The sequence below is a fragment of the Chiloscyllium punctatum genome, unplaced genomic scaffold, assembly GCF_047496795.1.
Source record: "Chiloscyllium punctatum isolate Juve2018m unplaced genomic scaffold, sChiPun1.3 scaffold_685, whole genome shotgun sequence".
Taxonomy (NCBI): domain Eukaryota; kingdom Metazoa; phylum Chordata; class Chondrichthyes; order Orectolobiformes; family Hemiscylliidae; genus Chiloscyllium; species Chiloscyllium punctatum.
This window is the reverse complement of record NW_027310419.1, coordinates 40,001-55,000: the sequence shown is the minus strand read 5'-3', so window position 1 is coordinate 55,000 and position 15,000 is coordinate 40,001.

The following is a 15,000-nucleotide window of genomic DNA, read 5'->3' as shown; positions in this document are numbered from 1 at the left end:
GTGCCCCATACCTGCGTGACGAGCACCGCAGGGCGGCAGAGCCATCGCACTTGGCCGGGTGGCAGAGGAGGACCCGACTATTCACAGATAGCGGCCCAACGACTCCCAGAGCCGGTCGTGCGGCGCGCGAGGTCTGCTCTCTTCACAAGAGGCTTTATTAGGGAGTGCTAAGGCAAGGTTCTGTGCCCTCCACCCTCATCGCAACACCCATGGGAGCCTCCGGTCGTCAATAGACCGCCGCACCGGCCTCTGACTGACTCTCAGAATGGACGGAAAGAGCCGGGTAAGCCTTTCAAAAGATTCGACCACGTGCCGAAAACTTTAGACTTCCGTGAGCTCTCCGGCTTGCACCGAGACCCGAAGTCGACGTGCGAAGCACCACGGGACCCCTTTCGCCTGCAGGTCCCGAGCCGCCTTTATTTGCTGTTACGAGCATCGTGTGCCCCATACCTGCGTGACGAGCACCGCAGGGCGGCAGAGCCATCGCACTTGGCCGGGTGGCAGAGGAGGACCAGACTATTCACAGATAGCGGCCCAACGACTCCCAGAGCCGGTCGTGCGGCGCGCGAGGTCTGCTCTCTTCACAAGAGGCTTTATTAGGGAGTGCTAAGGCAAGGTTCTGTGCCCTCCACCCTCATCGCAACACCCATGGGAGCCTCCGGTCGTCAATAGACCGCCGCACCGGCCTCTGACTGACTCTCAGAATGGACGGAAAGAGCCGGGTAAGCCTTTCAAAAGATTCGACCACGTGCCGAAAACTTTAGACTTCCGTGAGCTCTCCGGCTTGCACCGAGACCCGAAGTCGACGTGCGAAGCACCACGGGACCCCTTTCGCCTGCAGGTCCCGAGCCGCCTTTATTTGCTGTTACGAGCATCGTGTGCCCCATACCTGCGTGACGAGCACCGCAGGGCGGCAGAGCCATCGCACTTGGCCGGGTGGCAGAGGAGGACCCGACTATTCACAGATAGCGGCCCAACGACTCCCAGAGCCGGTCGTGCGGCGCGCGAGGTCTGCTCTCTTCACAAGAGGCTTTATTAGGGAGTGCTAAGGCAAGGTTCTGTGCCCTCCACCCTCATCGCAACACCCATGGGAGCCTCCGGTCGTCAATAGACCGCCGCACCGGCCTCTGACTGACTCTCAGAATGGACGGAAAGAGCCGGGTAAGCCTTTCAAAAGATTCGACCACGTGCCGAAAACTTTAGACTTCCGTGAGCTCTCCGGCTTGCACCGAGACCCGAAGTCGACGTGCTAAGCACCACGGGACCCCTTTCGCCTGCAGGTCCCGAGCCGCCTTTATTTGCTGTTACGAGCATCGTGTGCCCCATACCTGCGTGACGAGCACCGCAGGGCGGCAGAGCCATCGCACTTGGCCGGGTGGCAGAGGAGGACCAGACTATTCACAGATAGCGGCCCAACGACTCCCAGAGCCGGTCGTGCGGCGCGCGAGGTCTGCTCTCATCACAAGAGGCTTTAGGGAGTGCTCAGGCAAGGGTCAGCCCGCAGCCTTCCTGGCAACACCCAGGGGAACCAGGCCACTCGCGTCTCTCGCCTTCATTTTCGACACGAGCGCCTGCGGAGGGCCACCACCCCCTCCGATTGTCAAGAGACCTCCGCACCGGCCTCTGACTTACTCTCAGAATGGACGGAAAGAGCCGGGTAAGCCTTTGAAAAGATTCGACCACGTGCCGAAAACTTTAGACTTCCGTGAGCTCTCCGGCTTGCACCGAGACCCGAAGTCGACGTGCTTAGCACCACGGGACCCCTTTCGCCTGCAGGTCCCGAGCCGCCTTTTATTTTTGTTACGAGTATCGTGTTCCCCAAACCTGGGTGACGAGCACCGCAGGGCGGCAGAGCCATCGCGCTTGTCCGGGTGGCAGAGGAGGACCAGACTATTCACAAATAGCGGCCCAACGACTCCCAGAGCCGGTCGTGCGGCAGGCGAGGTCTGCTCTCATCACAAGAGGCTTTAGGGAGTGCTCAGGCAACGGTCAGCCCGCAGCCTTCTTGGCAACACCCAAGGGAACCAGGCCACTCGCGTCTCTCGCCTTCATTTTGGACACGAGCGCCTGTGGAGGGACGGCCGGAGTCAACGTGGGGTTTGCCCGCCCTCCAATAGTGTCAAAAGACCGCCGCACAAGTCTCTGACTGACTCTTAGAACAGACAGAAAGAGTTTGTCAAATCTGTCAAAAAATTGACAAAGTGTCAAAAATTCGACTTCCAAGAGCTCTCCGGCATGCACTCATACCTGTCATTAAAGTGCTATGCCCGTGGAACCGTTTTTCGGATGCCTTTCAGAACGGTCCCGCGCCGCCATTTTGTTCTAAAAATCGTGTTCCCATATATCTCCGGGTACCCCGCCAACCTCACTGCGGAAAAACTACAAGTGGCACTGAATGGGTCTGAATTCCAAATTTGACTGCATCGGTCTGGAACTCGGTCCGGTCAAAACCGTTTGGATTTTTCTCGGTCCGGACTTCCGCGACAGACAAAGTTAAAGTTTTCGGGCTGCAGGCACAAAACGACAGCTGGCCATTTGCCGGGCTCAATTCACCCAATTCCTCCGGCACTTCGGAGCACATGTTCGGTGTAAGTTTGCGAATCTTTCCCGATGCTGCAGCATTTTCCTCCGCTGACACTTAGAATATTTTTCACACTTTGCTGAAAATTTTTCTAAGTGTTTTTTTCCAAGTTTTCCTGGTTACTGATTTCTTCTTTTTAAACATTTTTCTAAGTTTTTCTGGTTACTGATTTCTTCTTTTTAAACATTTTTCGCAGTTTGTCTGGTTACTGATTTCTTCTTTTTAAACATTTTTCGCCGTTTTTCTGGTTACTGATTTCTTCTTTTTAAACATTTTTCGCCGTTTTTCTGGTTACTGATTTCTTCTTTTTAAACATTTTTCGCCGTTTTTCTGGTTACTGATTTCTTCTTTTTAAACATTTTTCTAAGTTTTTCTGGTTACTGATTTCTTCTTTTTAAACGTTTTTCTGGTTACTCATTTCTTCTTTTTAAACATTTTTCTAAGTTTTTCTGGTTACTCACTTCTTCTTTTTAAACATTTTTCGCCGTTTTTCTGGTTACTGATTTCTTCTTTTTAAACATTTTTCTAAGTTTTTCTGGTTACTCATTTCTTCTTTTTAAACATTTTTCTAAGTTTTTCTGGTTACTCATTTCTTCTTTTTAAACATTTTTCTAAGTTTTTCTGGTTACTGATTTCTTCTTTTTAAACATTTTTCTAAGTTTTTCTGGTTACTGATTTCTTCTTTTTAAACATTTTTCTAAGTTTTCCTGGTTACTCATTTCTTCTTTTTAAACATTTTTCTAAGTTTTCCTGGTTACTCATTTCTTCTTTTTAAACATTTTTCTAAGTTTTCCTGGTTACTGATTTCTTCTTTTTAAACATTTTTCGCAGTTTTTCTGGTTACTGATTTCTTCTTTTTAAACATTTTTTCGCAGTTTGTCTGGTTACTGATTTCTTCTTTTTAAACATTTTTCGCCGTTTTTCTGGTTACTGATTTCTTCTTTTTAAACATTTTTCGCCGTTTTTCTGGTTACTGATTTCTTCTTTTTAAGCATTTTTCTAAGTTTTTCTGGTTACTCATTTCTTCTTTTTAAACATTTTTCTAAGTTTTTCTGGTTACTGATTTCTTCTTTTTAAACATTTTTCTAAGTTTTTCTGGTTACTCATTTCTTCTTTTTAAACATTTTTCTAAGTTTTTCTGGTTACTCACTTCTTCTTTTTAAACATTTTTCTAAGTTTTTCTGGTTACTGATTTCTTCTTTTTAAACATTTTTCGCCGTTTTTCTGGTTACTGATTTCTTCTTTTTAAACATTTTTCTAAGTTTTTCTGGTTACTCATTTCTTCTTTTTAAACATTTTTCTAAGTTTTTCTGGTTACTGATTTCTTCTTTTTAAACATTTTTCTAAGTTTTCCTGGTTACTGATTTCTTCTTTTTAAACATTTTTCGCAGTTTTTCTGGTTACTGATTTCTTCTTTTTAAACATTTTTCTAAGTTTTCCTGGTTACTGATTTCTTCTTTTTAAACATTTTTCGCAGTTTTTCTGGTTACTGATTTCTTCTTTTTAAACATTTTTCTAAGTTTTTCTGGTTACTGATTTCTTCTTTTTAAACATTTTTCTAAGTTTTTCTGGTTACTCACTTCTTCTTTTTAAACATTTTTCTAAGTTTTCCTGGTTACTGATTTCTTCTTTTTAAACATTTTTCGCAGTTTGTCTGGTTACTGATTTCTTCTTTTTAAACATTTTTCGCAGTTTTTCTGGTTACTGATTTCTTCTTTTTAAACATTTTTCTAAGTTTTTCTGGTTACTCACTTCTTCTTTTATAACATTTTTCTAAGTTTTCCTGGTTACTGATTTCTTCTTTTTAAACATTTTTCTAAGTTTTCCTGGTTACTGATTTCTTCTTTTTAAACATTTTTCTAAGTTTTCCTGGTTACTGATTTCTTCTTTTTAAACATTTTTCTAAGTTTTTCTGGTTACTCATTTCTTCTTTTTAAACATTTTTCGCAGTTTTTCTGGTTACTGATTTCTTCTTTTTAAACATTTTCCTAAGTTTTCCTGGTTACTGATTTCTTCTTTTTAAACATTTTTCTAAGTTTTCCTGGTTACTCATTTCTTCTTTTTGATCATTTTTCTAAGTTTTCCTGGTTACTGATTTCTTCGTTTTGAACATTTTTCTAAGTTTTCCTGGTTACTCACTTCTTCTTTTCAAACATTTTTCTTCGTTTTTCTGTTTACTCATTTAGCACTTTCAGGCACTTTCCCATCATTTCCTCGTTCCCGATTTCACCCTTTAAAACGCTTTCGGGCATTTCCCTAAGTTTTGCGGTTCACTCGTTTGGGACTCACTGACACCTTCTCTAGCTTCCCTGCTCACTTTTTTCGTACTGTTGAGAAAATTCGAACCCTTTCCTTAACTATGCCGGTTACTGACTTCACCGCTTCAGACCCTTGTCCCCGTAATGAAAGATACCATTTCCCACCGTGGGAAATGCACGAAAATCGGACTGAACACGGGGGAGGCTCCCCCCTCGAAGGCGAGACCGTCGGCAGAACCGCCGGGTCAAACCCGGCCGAGCTACCCGGCTTACAAGTCTCAAAGTCGGTATGAGCAGTCACGTCCACCCCCATTCCCTTTTGGACCACTTCCCACGGTTCCAAATGCATGAAAATCGGCCTGTACACGGGGGAGGCACCCGCCTCGAAGACGAGACCGTCGGCAGAACCGCCGGGTCAAACCCGGCTGAGCTACCCGGCTCGGAAGCGCCAAAGTCGGGTTGAGCAGTCACATTCACTCCCATCGACGTTTGGACCACTTCCCACGGTTCGAAATGCACGGAAATCGGCCTGTACACGGGGGAGGCACCCGCCTCGAAGAGGAGACTGTCGGCAGAACCGCCGGGTCAAACCCGGCTGTGCTAACCGGCTCGGAAGCGCCAAAGTCGGGTTGAGCAGTCACATTCACTCCCATCCCCTTTTGGGCAACTTCCCACGGTTGGAAATGCATGGAAATCGGACTGAACACGGGGGAGGCTCCCCCCTCGAAGGCGAGACCGTCGGCAGAACCGCAGGATCAAACCCGGCTGAGCTACCCGGCTTACAAGTCTCAAAGTCGGTATGAGCAGACACGTCCACCCCCATTCCCTTTTGGACCACTTCCCACGGTTCGAAATGCATGAAAATCGGCCTGTATACGGGGGAGGCACCCGCCTCGAAGACGAGACCGTCGGCAGACCCGCCGGGTCAAACCCGGCTGAGCTACCCGGCTCGGAAGCGCCAAAGTCGGGTTGAGCAGTCACATTCACTCCCATCCCCTTTTGGACCACTTCCCACGGTTCGAAATGCACGAAAATCGGCCTGTACACGGGGGAGGCACCCGCCTCGAAGACGAGACCGTCGGCAGAACCGCCGGAACAAACCCGGCTGAGCTACCCGGCTTACAAGTCTCAAAGTCGGTATGAGCAGACACGTCCACCCCCATTCCCTTTTGGACCACTTCCCACGGTTCGAAATGCATGAAAATCGGCCTGTATACGGGGGAGGCACCCGCCTCGAAGACGAGACCGTCGGCAGACCCGCCGGGTCAAACCCGGCTGAGCTACCCGGCTCGGAAGCGCCAAAGTCGGGTTGAGCAGTCACATTCACTCCCATCCCCTTTTGAACCTCTTCCCACCGTTGGAAATGCACGAAAATCGGCCTGTACACGGGGGAGGCTCCCCCCTCGAAGGCGAGACCGTCGGCAGAACCGCCGGGTCAAACCCGGCTGAGCTACCCGGCTTACAAGTCTCGAAGTCGGGTTGAGCAGTCACATTCACTCCCATCGACTTTTGGGCAACTTCCCACCGTTGCAAATGCATGAAAATCGGCCTGTACACGGGGGAGGCACCCGCCTCGAAGTCGAGACCGTCGGCAGAACCGCCGGGTCCAACCCGGCTGAGCTACCCGGCTTACAAGTCTCAAAGCCGGGTTGGGCAGTCACGTTCACCCCCATTCCCTTTTGGATCACTTCCCACGGTTCGAAATGCACGAAAACCGGCCTGTACACGGGGGAGGGTCCGCCCTCGAAGGCGAGACCGTCGGCAGAACCGCCGGGTCAAACCTGGCTGAGCTACCCGGCTTACAAGTCTCAAAGTCGGGTTGAGCAGTCACGTTCACTCCCATCGACTTTTAGACCACTTCCCACGGTTCGAAATGCACGAAAATCGGCCTGTACACGGGGGAGGCACCCGCCTCGAAGACGAGACCGTCGGCAGAACCGCCGGGTCAAACCCGGCCGAGCTACCCGGCTTACAAGTCTCAAAGTCGGTATGAGCAGACACGTCCACCCCCATTCCCTTTTGGACCACTTCCCACGGTTCGAAATGCATGAAAATCGGCCTGTATACGGGGGAGGCACCCGCCTCGAAGACGAGACCGTCGGCAGACCCGCCGGGTCAAACCCGGCTGAGCTACCCGGCTTACAAGCGCCAAAGTCGGGTTGAGCAGTCACATTCACTCCCATCCCCTTTTGGACCACTTCCCACGGTTCGAAATGCACGAAAATCGGCCTGTACACGGGGGAGGCACCCGCCTCGAAGACGAGACCGTCGGCAGAACCGCCGGAACAAACCCGGCTGAGCTACCCGGCTTACAAGTCTCAAAGTCGGTATGAGCAGACACGTCCACCCCCATTCCCTTTTGGACCACTTCCCACGGTTCGAAATGCATGAAAATCGGCCTGTATACGGGGGAGGCACCCGCCTCGAAGACGAGACCGTCGGCAGACCCGCCGGGTCAAACCCGGCTGAGCTACCCGGCTCGGAAGCGCCAAAGTCGGGTTGAGCAGTCACATTCACTCCCATCCCCTTTTGAACCTCTTCCCACCGTTGGAAATGCACGAAAATCGGCCTGTACACGGGGGAGGCTCCCCCCTCGAAGGCGAGACCGTCGGCAGAACCGCCGGGTCAAACCCGGCTGAGCTACCCGGCTTACAAGTCTCGAAGTCGGGTTGAGCAGTCACATTCACTCCCATCGACTTTTGGGCAACTTCCCACCGTTGCAAATGCATGAAAATCGGCCTGTACACGGGGGAGGCACCCGCCTCGAAGTCGAGACCGTCGGCAGAACCGCCGGGTCCAACCCGGCTGAGCTACCCGGCTTACAAGTCTCAAAGCCGGGTTGGGCAGTCACGTTCACCCCCATTCCCTTTTGGATCACTTCCCACGGTTCGAAATGCACGAAAACCGGCCTGTACACGGGGGAGGGTCCGCCCTCGAAGGCGAGACCGTCGGCAGAACCGCCGGGTCAAACCTGGCTGAGCTACCCGGCTTACAAGTCTCAAAGTCGGGTTGAGCAGTCACGTTCACTCCCATCGACTTTTAGACCACTTCCCACGGTTCGAAATGCACGAAAATCGGCCTGTACACGGGGGAGGCACCCGCCTCGAAGACGAGACCGTCGGCAGAACCGCCGGGTCAAACCCGGCCGAGCTACCCGGGTTAGAAGCCTCAGAGTCGGGTTGAGCAGTCACGTTCACTCCCATCGACTTTTAGACCACTTCCCACGGTTGGAAATGCACGAAAATCGGCCTGTACACGGGGGTGGCATCCGCCTCGAAGACGAGACCGTCGGCAGAACCGCCGGGTCAAACCCGGCTGAGCTACCCGGCTTACAAGTCTCAAAGTCGGGTTGAGCAGTCACATTCACTCCCATCGACTTTTGGGCAACTTCCCACGGTTCGAAATGCACAAGATTCGGCCTGAACACGGGGGACGCTCCCCCCTCGAAGGCGAGACCGTCGGCAGACCCGCCGGGTCAAACCCGGCTGAGCTACCCGGCTCGGAAGCGCCAAAGTCGGTATGAGCAGTCACGTTCACTCCCATCCCCTTTTGGACCGCTTCCCACGGTACGAAATGCATGAAAATCGGCCTGTACACGGGGGAGGCACCCGCCTCGAAGACGAGACCGTCGGCAGAACCGCCGGGTCAAACCCGGCTGAGCTACCCGGCTTACAAGTCTCAAAGTCGGGTTGAGCAGTCACATTCACTCCCATCGACTTTTGGGCAACTTCCCACGGTTCGAAATGCACAAAATTCGGCCTGAACACGGGGGACGCTCCCCCCTCGAAGGCGAGACCGTCGGCAGAACCGCCGGGTCAAACCCGGCTGAGCTACCCGGCTTAAAAGTCTCAAAGTCGGTATGAGCAGTCACATTCACCCCCATTCCCTTTTGGACCACTTCCCACGGTTGGAAATGCATGAAAATCGGCCTGGACACGGGGGAGGCTCCCCCCTCGATGACGAGACCGTCGGCAGAACCGCCGGAACAAACCCGGCTGAGCTACCCGGCTTACAAGTCTCAAAGTCGGTATGAGCAGACACGTCCACCCCCATTCCCTTTTGGACCACTTCCCACCGTTGGAAATGCACGAAAATCGGCCTGTACACGGGGGAGGCACCGGCCTCGAAGACGAGACCGTCGGCAGAACCGCCGGATCAAACCCGGCCGAGCTACCCGGGTTAGAAGCCTCAGAGTCGGGTTGAGCAGTCACATTCACTCCCATCCCCTTTTGAACCTCTTCCCACCGTTGGAAATGCACGAAAATCGGCCTGTACACGGGGGAGGCTCCCCCCTCGAAGGCGAGACCGTCGGCAGAACCGCCGGGTCAAACCCGGCTGAGCTACCCGGCTTAAAAGTCTCAAAGTCGGGTTGAGCAGTCACATTCACTCCCATCGACTTTTGGGCAACTTCCCACCGTTGCAAATGCATGAAAATCGGCCTGTACACGGGGGAGGCTCCGCCCTCGAAGGCGAGACCGACGGCAGAACCGCCGGGTCAAACCCGGCCGGGCTACCCGGGTTAGAAGCCTCAGAGTCGGGTTGAGCAGTCGCATTCACCCCCATCCCCTTTTGAACCTCTTCCCACCGTTGGAAATGCACGAAAATCGGCCTGTACACGGGGGAGGCACCGGCCTCGAAGACGAGACCGTCGGCAGAACCGCCGGATCAAACCCGGCCGAGCTACCCGGGTTAGAAGCCTCAGAGTCGGGTTGAGCAGTCACATTCACTCCCATCCCCTTTTGAACCTCTTCCCACCGTTGGAAATGCACGGAAATCGGCCTGTACACGGGGGAGGCTCCCCCCTCGAAGGCGAGACCGTCGGCAGAACCGCCGGGTCAAACCCGGCTGAGCTACCCGGCTTACAAGTCTCAAAGTCGGTATGAGCAGACACGTCCACCCCCATTCCCTTTTGGACCACTTCCCACCGTTGGAAATGCACGAAAATCGGCCTGTACACGGGGGAGGCACCGGCCTCGAAGACGAGACCGTCGGCAGAACCGCCGGATCAAACCCGGCCGAGCTACCCGGGTTAGAAGCCTCAGAGTCGGGTTGAGCAGTCACATTCACTCCCATCCCCTTTTGAACCTCTTCCCACCGTTGGAAATGCACGAAAATCGGCCTGTACACGGGGGAGGCTCCCCCCTCGAAGGCGAGACCGTCGGCAGAACCGCCGGGTCAAACCCGGCTGAGCTACCCGGCTTAAAAGTCTCAAAGTCGGGTTGAGCAGTCACATTCACTCCCATCGACTTTTGGGCAACTTCCCACCGTTGCAAATGCATGAAAATCGGCCTGTACACGGGGGAGGCTCCGCCCTCGAAGGCGAGACCGACGGCAGAACCGCCGGGTCAAACCCGGCCGGGCTACCCGGCTCGGAAGCGCCAAAGTCGGGTTGAGCAGTCACATTCACCCCCATCCCCTTTTGGGCCACTTCCCACGGTTCGAAATGCATGAAAATCGGCCTGTACACGGGGGACGCTCCCCCCTCGAAGGCGAGGCAGTCGGCAGAACCGCCGGGTCAAACCCGGCTGAGCTACCCGGGTTAGATGCCTCAAAGTCGGGTTGAGCAGTCACATTCACCCCCATCCCCTTTCGGCCCCCTTCCCACGGTTGGAAATGCATGAAAATCGGCCTGTACACGGTGGGCGCTCCCCCCTCGAAGGTGAGACCTTCGGCAGAACCGCCGGGTCAAATCCTGCCGAGCTACCCGCGTTAGAGGTCTCAATGTCGGCTTCAGCAGTCACATTCAATCCCATTCCCGTTTGGACCTCTTCCCGCCGATGGAAATGCACAAAATTCGGCCTGAACACGCGGGGCGCTCCCCCCTCGAAGGCGAGACCGTCGCCAGAACCGCCGGGTCAAATCCGGCTGAGCTACCCGCGTTACAGGTCTCAAAGTCGGGTTGAGCAGTCACGTTCACCCCCATCCCCTTTCGGACCCCTTCCCACGGTTGGAAATGCATGAAAATCGGCCTGTACACGGTGGGCGCTCCCCCCTCGAAGGTGAGACCTTCGGCAGAACCGCCGGGTCAAATCCGGCCGAGCTACCCGCGTTAGAGGTCTCAATGTCGGCTTCAGCAGTCACATTCAATCCCATTCCCGTTTGGACCTCTTCCCGCCGATGGAAATGCACAAAATTCGGCCTGAACACGCGGGACGCTCCCCCCTCGAAGGTGAGACCTTCGGCAGAACCGCCGGGTCAAATCCGGCCGAGCTACCCGCGTTAGAGGTCTCAATGTCGGCTTCAGCAGTCACATTCAATCCCATTCCCGTTTGGACCTCTTCCCGCCGATGGAAATGCACAAAATTCGGCCTGAACACGCGGGACGCTCCCCCCTCGAAGGCGAGACCGTCGCCAGAACCGCCGGGTCAAATCCGGCTGAGCTACCCGCGTTACAGGTCTCAAAGTCGGGTTGAGCAGTCACGTTCACCCCCATCCCCTTTCGGACCCCTTCCCACGGTTGGAAATGCATGAAAATCGGCCTGTACACGGTGGGCGCTCCCCCCTCGAAGGTGAGACCTTCGGCAGAACCGCCGGGTCAAATCCGGCCGAGCTACCCGCGTTAGAGGTCTCAATGTCGGCTTCAGCAGTCACATTCAATCCCATTCCCGTTTGGACCTCTTCCCGCCGATGGAAATGCACAAAATTCGGCCTGAACACGCGGGACGCTCCCCCCTCGAAGGTGAGACCTTCGGCAGAACCGCCGGGTCAAATCCGGCCGAGCTACCCGCGTTAGAGGTCTCAATGTCGGCTTCAGCAGTCACATTCAATCCCATTCCCGTTTGGACCTCTTCCCGCCGATGGAAATGCACAAAATTCGGCCTGAACACGCGGGACGCTCCCCCCTCGAAGGCGAGACCGTCGCCAGAACCGCCGGGTCAAATCCGGCTGAGCTACCCGCGTTAGAGGTCTCAAAGTCGGGTTGAGCAGTCACGTTCACCCCCATCCCCTTTCGGACCCCTTCCCACGGTTGGAAATGCATGAAAATCGGCCTGTACACGGTGGGCGCTCCCCCCTCGAAGCTGAGACCTTCGGCAGAACCGCCGGGTCAAATCCGGCCGAGCTACCCGCGTTAGAGGTCTCAATGTCGGCTTCAGCAGTCACATTCAATCCCATTCCCGTTTGGACCTCTTCCCGCCGATGGAAATGCACAAAACTCGGCCTGAACACGCGGGACGCTCCCCCCTCGAAGGTGAGACCTTCGGCAGACCCGCCGGGTCAAATCCGGCCGAGCTACCCGCGTTAGAGGTCTCAATGTCGGCTTCAGCAGTCACATTCAATCCCATTCCCGTTTGGACCTCTTCCCGCCGATGGAAATGCACAAAATTCGGCCTGAACACGCGGGACGCTCCCCCCTCGAAGGCGAGACCGTCGCCAGAACCGCCGGGTCAAATCCGGCCGAGCTACCCGCGTTAGAGGTCTCAATGTCGGCTTCAGCAGTCACATTCAATCCCATTCCCTTTTGGAACACTTCCCGCCGTTAACAATGCACGATATTCGGCCTGAACACGCGGGACGCTCCCCCCTCGAAGGTGAGACCTTCGGCAGAACCGCCGGGTCAAATCCTGCCGAGCTACCCGCGTTAGAGGTCTCAATGTCGGCTTCAGCAGTCACATTCAATCCCATTCCCGTTTGGACCTCTTCCCGCCGATGGAAATGCACAAAATTCGGCCTGAACACGCGGGACGCTCCCCCCTCGAAGGCGAGACCGTCGCCAGAACCGCCGGGTCAAATCCGGCCGAGCTACCCGCGTTAGAGGTCTCAATGTCGGCTTCAGCAGTCACATTCAATCCCATTCACGTTTGGAACACTTCCCGCCGTTAACAATGCACGATATTCGGCCTGAACACGCGGGACGCTCCCCCCTCGAAGGTGAGACCTTCGGCAGAACCGCCGGGTCAAATCCTGCCGAGCTACCCGCGTTAGAGGTCTCAATGTCGGCTTCAGCAGTCACATTCAATCCCATTCCCGTTTGGACCTCTTCCCGCCGATGGAAATGCACAAAATTCGGCCTGAACACGCGGGGCGCTCCCCCCTCGAAGGCGAGACCGTCGCCAGAACCGCCGGGTCAAATCCGGCTGAGCTACCCGCGTTACAGGTCTCAAAGTCGGCTTCAGCAGTCACATTCAATCCCATTCCCTTTTGGAACACTTCCCGCCGTTAACAATGCACGATATTCGGACTGAACACGGGGGCCGGTCCGCCCTCGAAGTCAACACCGTCCGCAGAACCGCCGGGGCAAATCCGGCTGAGCTACCCCGCCCCCGAACACTCAAAGTCCCTCTGAAGCCTTGCATTCGCCTCCTTGGAAAATTGACGTCAAACATTACCAAAATCGGGGGCACGAGCACTAAAGCTAAGTCTCACCCTTTCCCTATCCCTAACCAGGAACCGAACGCCCACCCTCAGCCTCACACCAACGCCGGTGCCACTCCAGACAGACACACCCTTCAAAACCACACCCATCCGGCCATGCAACTCAAAAAGGGTCCAAATTCAGAAACACCCCCTTCAAAAGGCACTCCATCCTCGGCCACACCACCGGGACATGCTCCCCTCGGCGATAATTAAGCCCCCACCACTATTTGAAGCCAACCGCAGCCGCAACTCGAACGGAGAAATCAGTAACCAATTCAAAAATGCGCTTGGTTACTGATTTCTACTGAGCCGAAAAAATTCTAAGTGTCGGTGGTTACTGATTTATACCAACCCGAAAAAATTCTAAGTGTCAGTGGTTACTGATTTATACCAACCCGAAAATATTCTAAGTGTCAGTGGTTACTGATTTATACCAACCCGAAAAAATTCTAAGTGTCAGTGGTTACTGATTTATACCAAGTCGAAAAAATTCTAAGTGTCAGTGGTTACTGATTTATACCAACCCGAAAATATTCTAAGTGTCAGTGGTTACTGATTTATACCAACTCGAAAAAATTCTAAGTGTCAGTGGTTACTGATTTATACCGACCCGAAAAAATTCTAAGTGTCAGTGGTTACTGATTTATACCAACTCGAAAATATTCTAAGTGTCGGTGGTTACTGATTTATACCAACCCGAAAAAATTCTAAGTGTCAGTGGTTACTGATTTATACCAACTCGAAAAAATTCTAAGTGTCGGTGGTTACTGATTTATACCAACTCGAAAATATTCTAAGTGTCGGTGGTTACTGATTTATACCTACCCGAAAATATTCTAAGTGTCAGTGGTTACTGATTTATACCAAGTCGAAAATATTCTAAGTGTCAGTGGTTACTGATTTATACCAACTCGAAAAAATTCTAAGTGTCAGTGGTTACTGATTTATACCAACTCGAAAATATTCTAAGTGTCGGTGGTTACTGATTTATACCAACCCGAAAATATTCTAAGTGTCAGTGGTTACTGATTTATACCAACTCGAAAAAATTCTAAGTGTCGGTGGTTACTGATTTATACCAACTCGAAAATATTCTAAGTGTCGGTGGTTACTGATTTATACCAACCCGAAAATATTCTAAGTGTCAGTGGTTACTGATTTATACCAAGTCGAAAATATTCTAAGTGTCAGTGGTTACTGATTTATACCAACTCGAAAATATTCTAAGTGTCGGTGGTTACTGATTTATACCAACCCGAAAATATTCTAAGTGTCAGTGGTTACTGATTTATACCAACTCGAAAATATTCTAAGTGTCGGTGGTTACTGATTTATACCAACCCGAAAATATTCTAAGTGTCAGTGGTTACTGATTTATACCAACTCGAAAAAATTCTAAGTGTCAGTGGTTACTGATTTATACCAACTCGAAAATATTCTAAGTGTCGGTGGTTACTGATTTATACCAACCCGAAAATATTCTAAGTGTCAGTGGTTACTGATTTGTACCGACCCGAAAAAATTCTAAGTGTCAGTGGTTACTGATTTATACCAACCCGAAAATATTCTAAGTGTCGGTGGTTACTGATTTATACCAACCCGAAAATATTCTAAGTGTCAGTGGTTACTGATTTATACCAACTCGAAAAAATTCTAAGTGTCAGTGGTTACTGATTTATACCAACTCGAAAATATTCTAAGTGTCGGTGGTTACTGATTTATACCAACCCGAAAATATTCTAAGTGTCAGTGGTTACTGATTTGTACCGACCCGAAAAAATTCTAAGTGTCAGTGGTTACTGATTT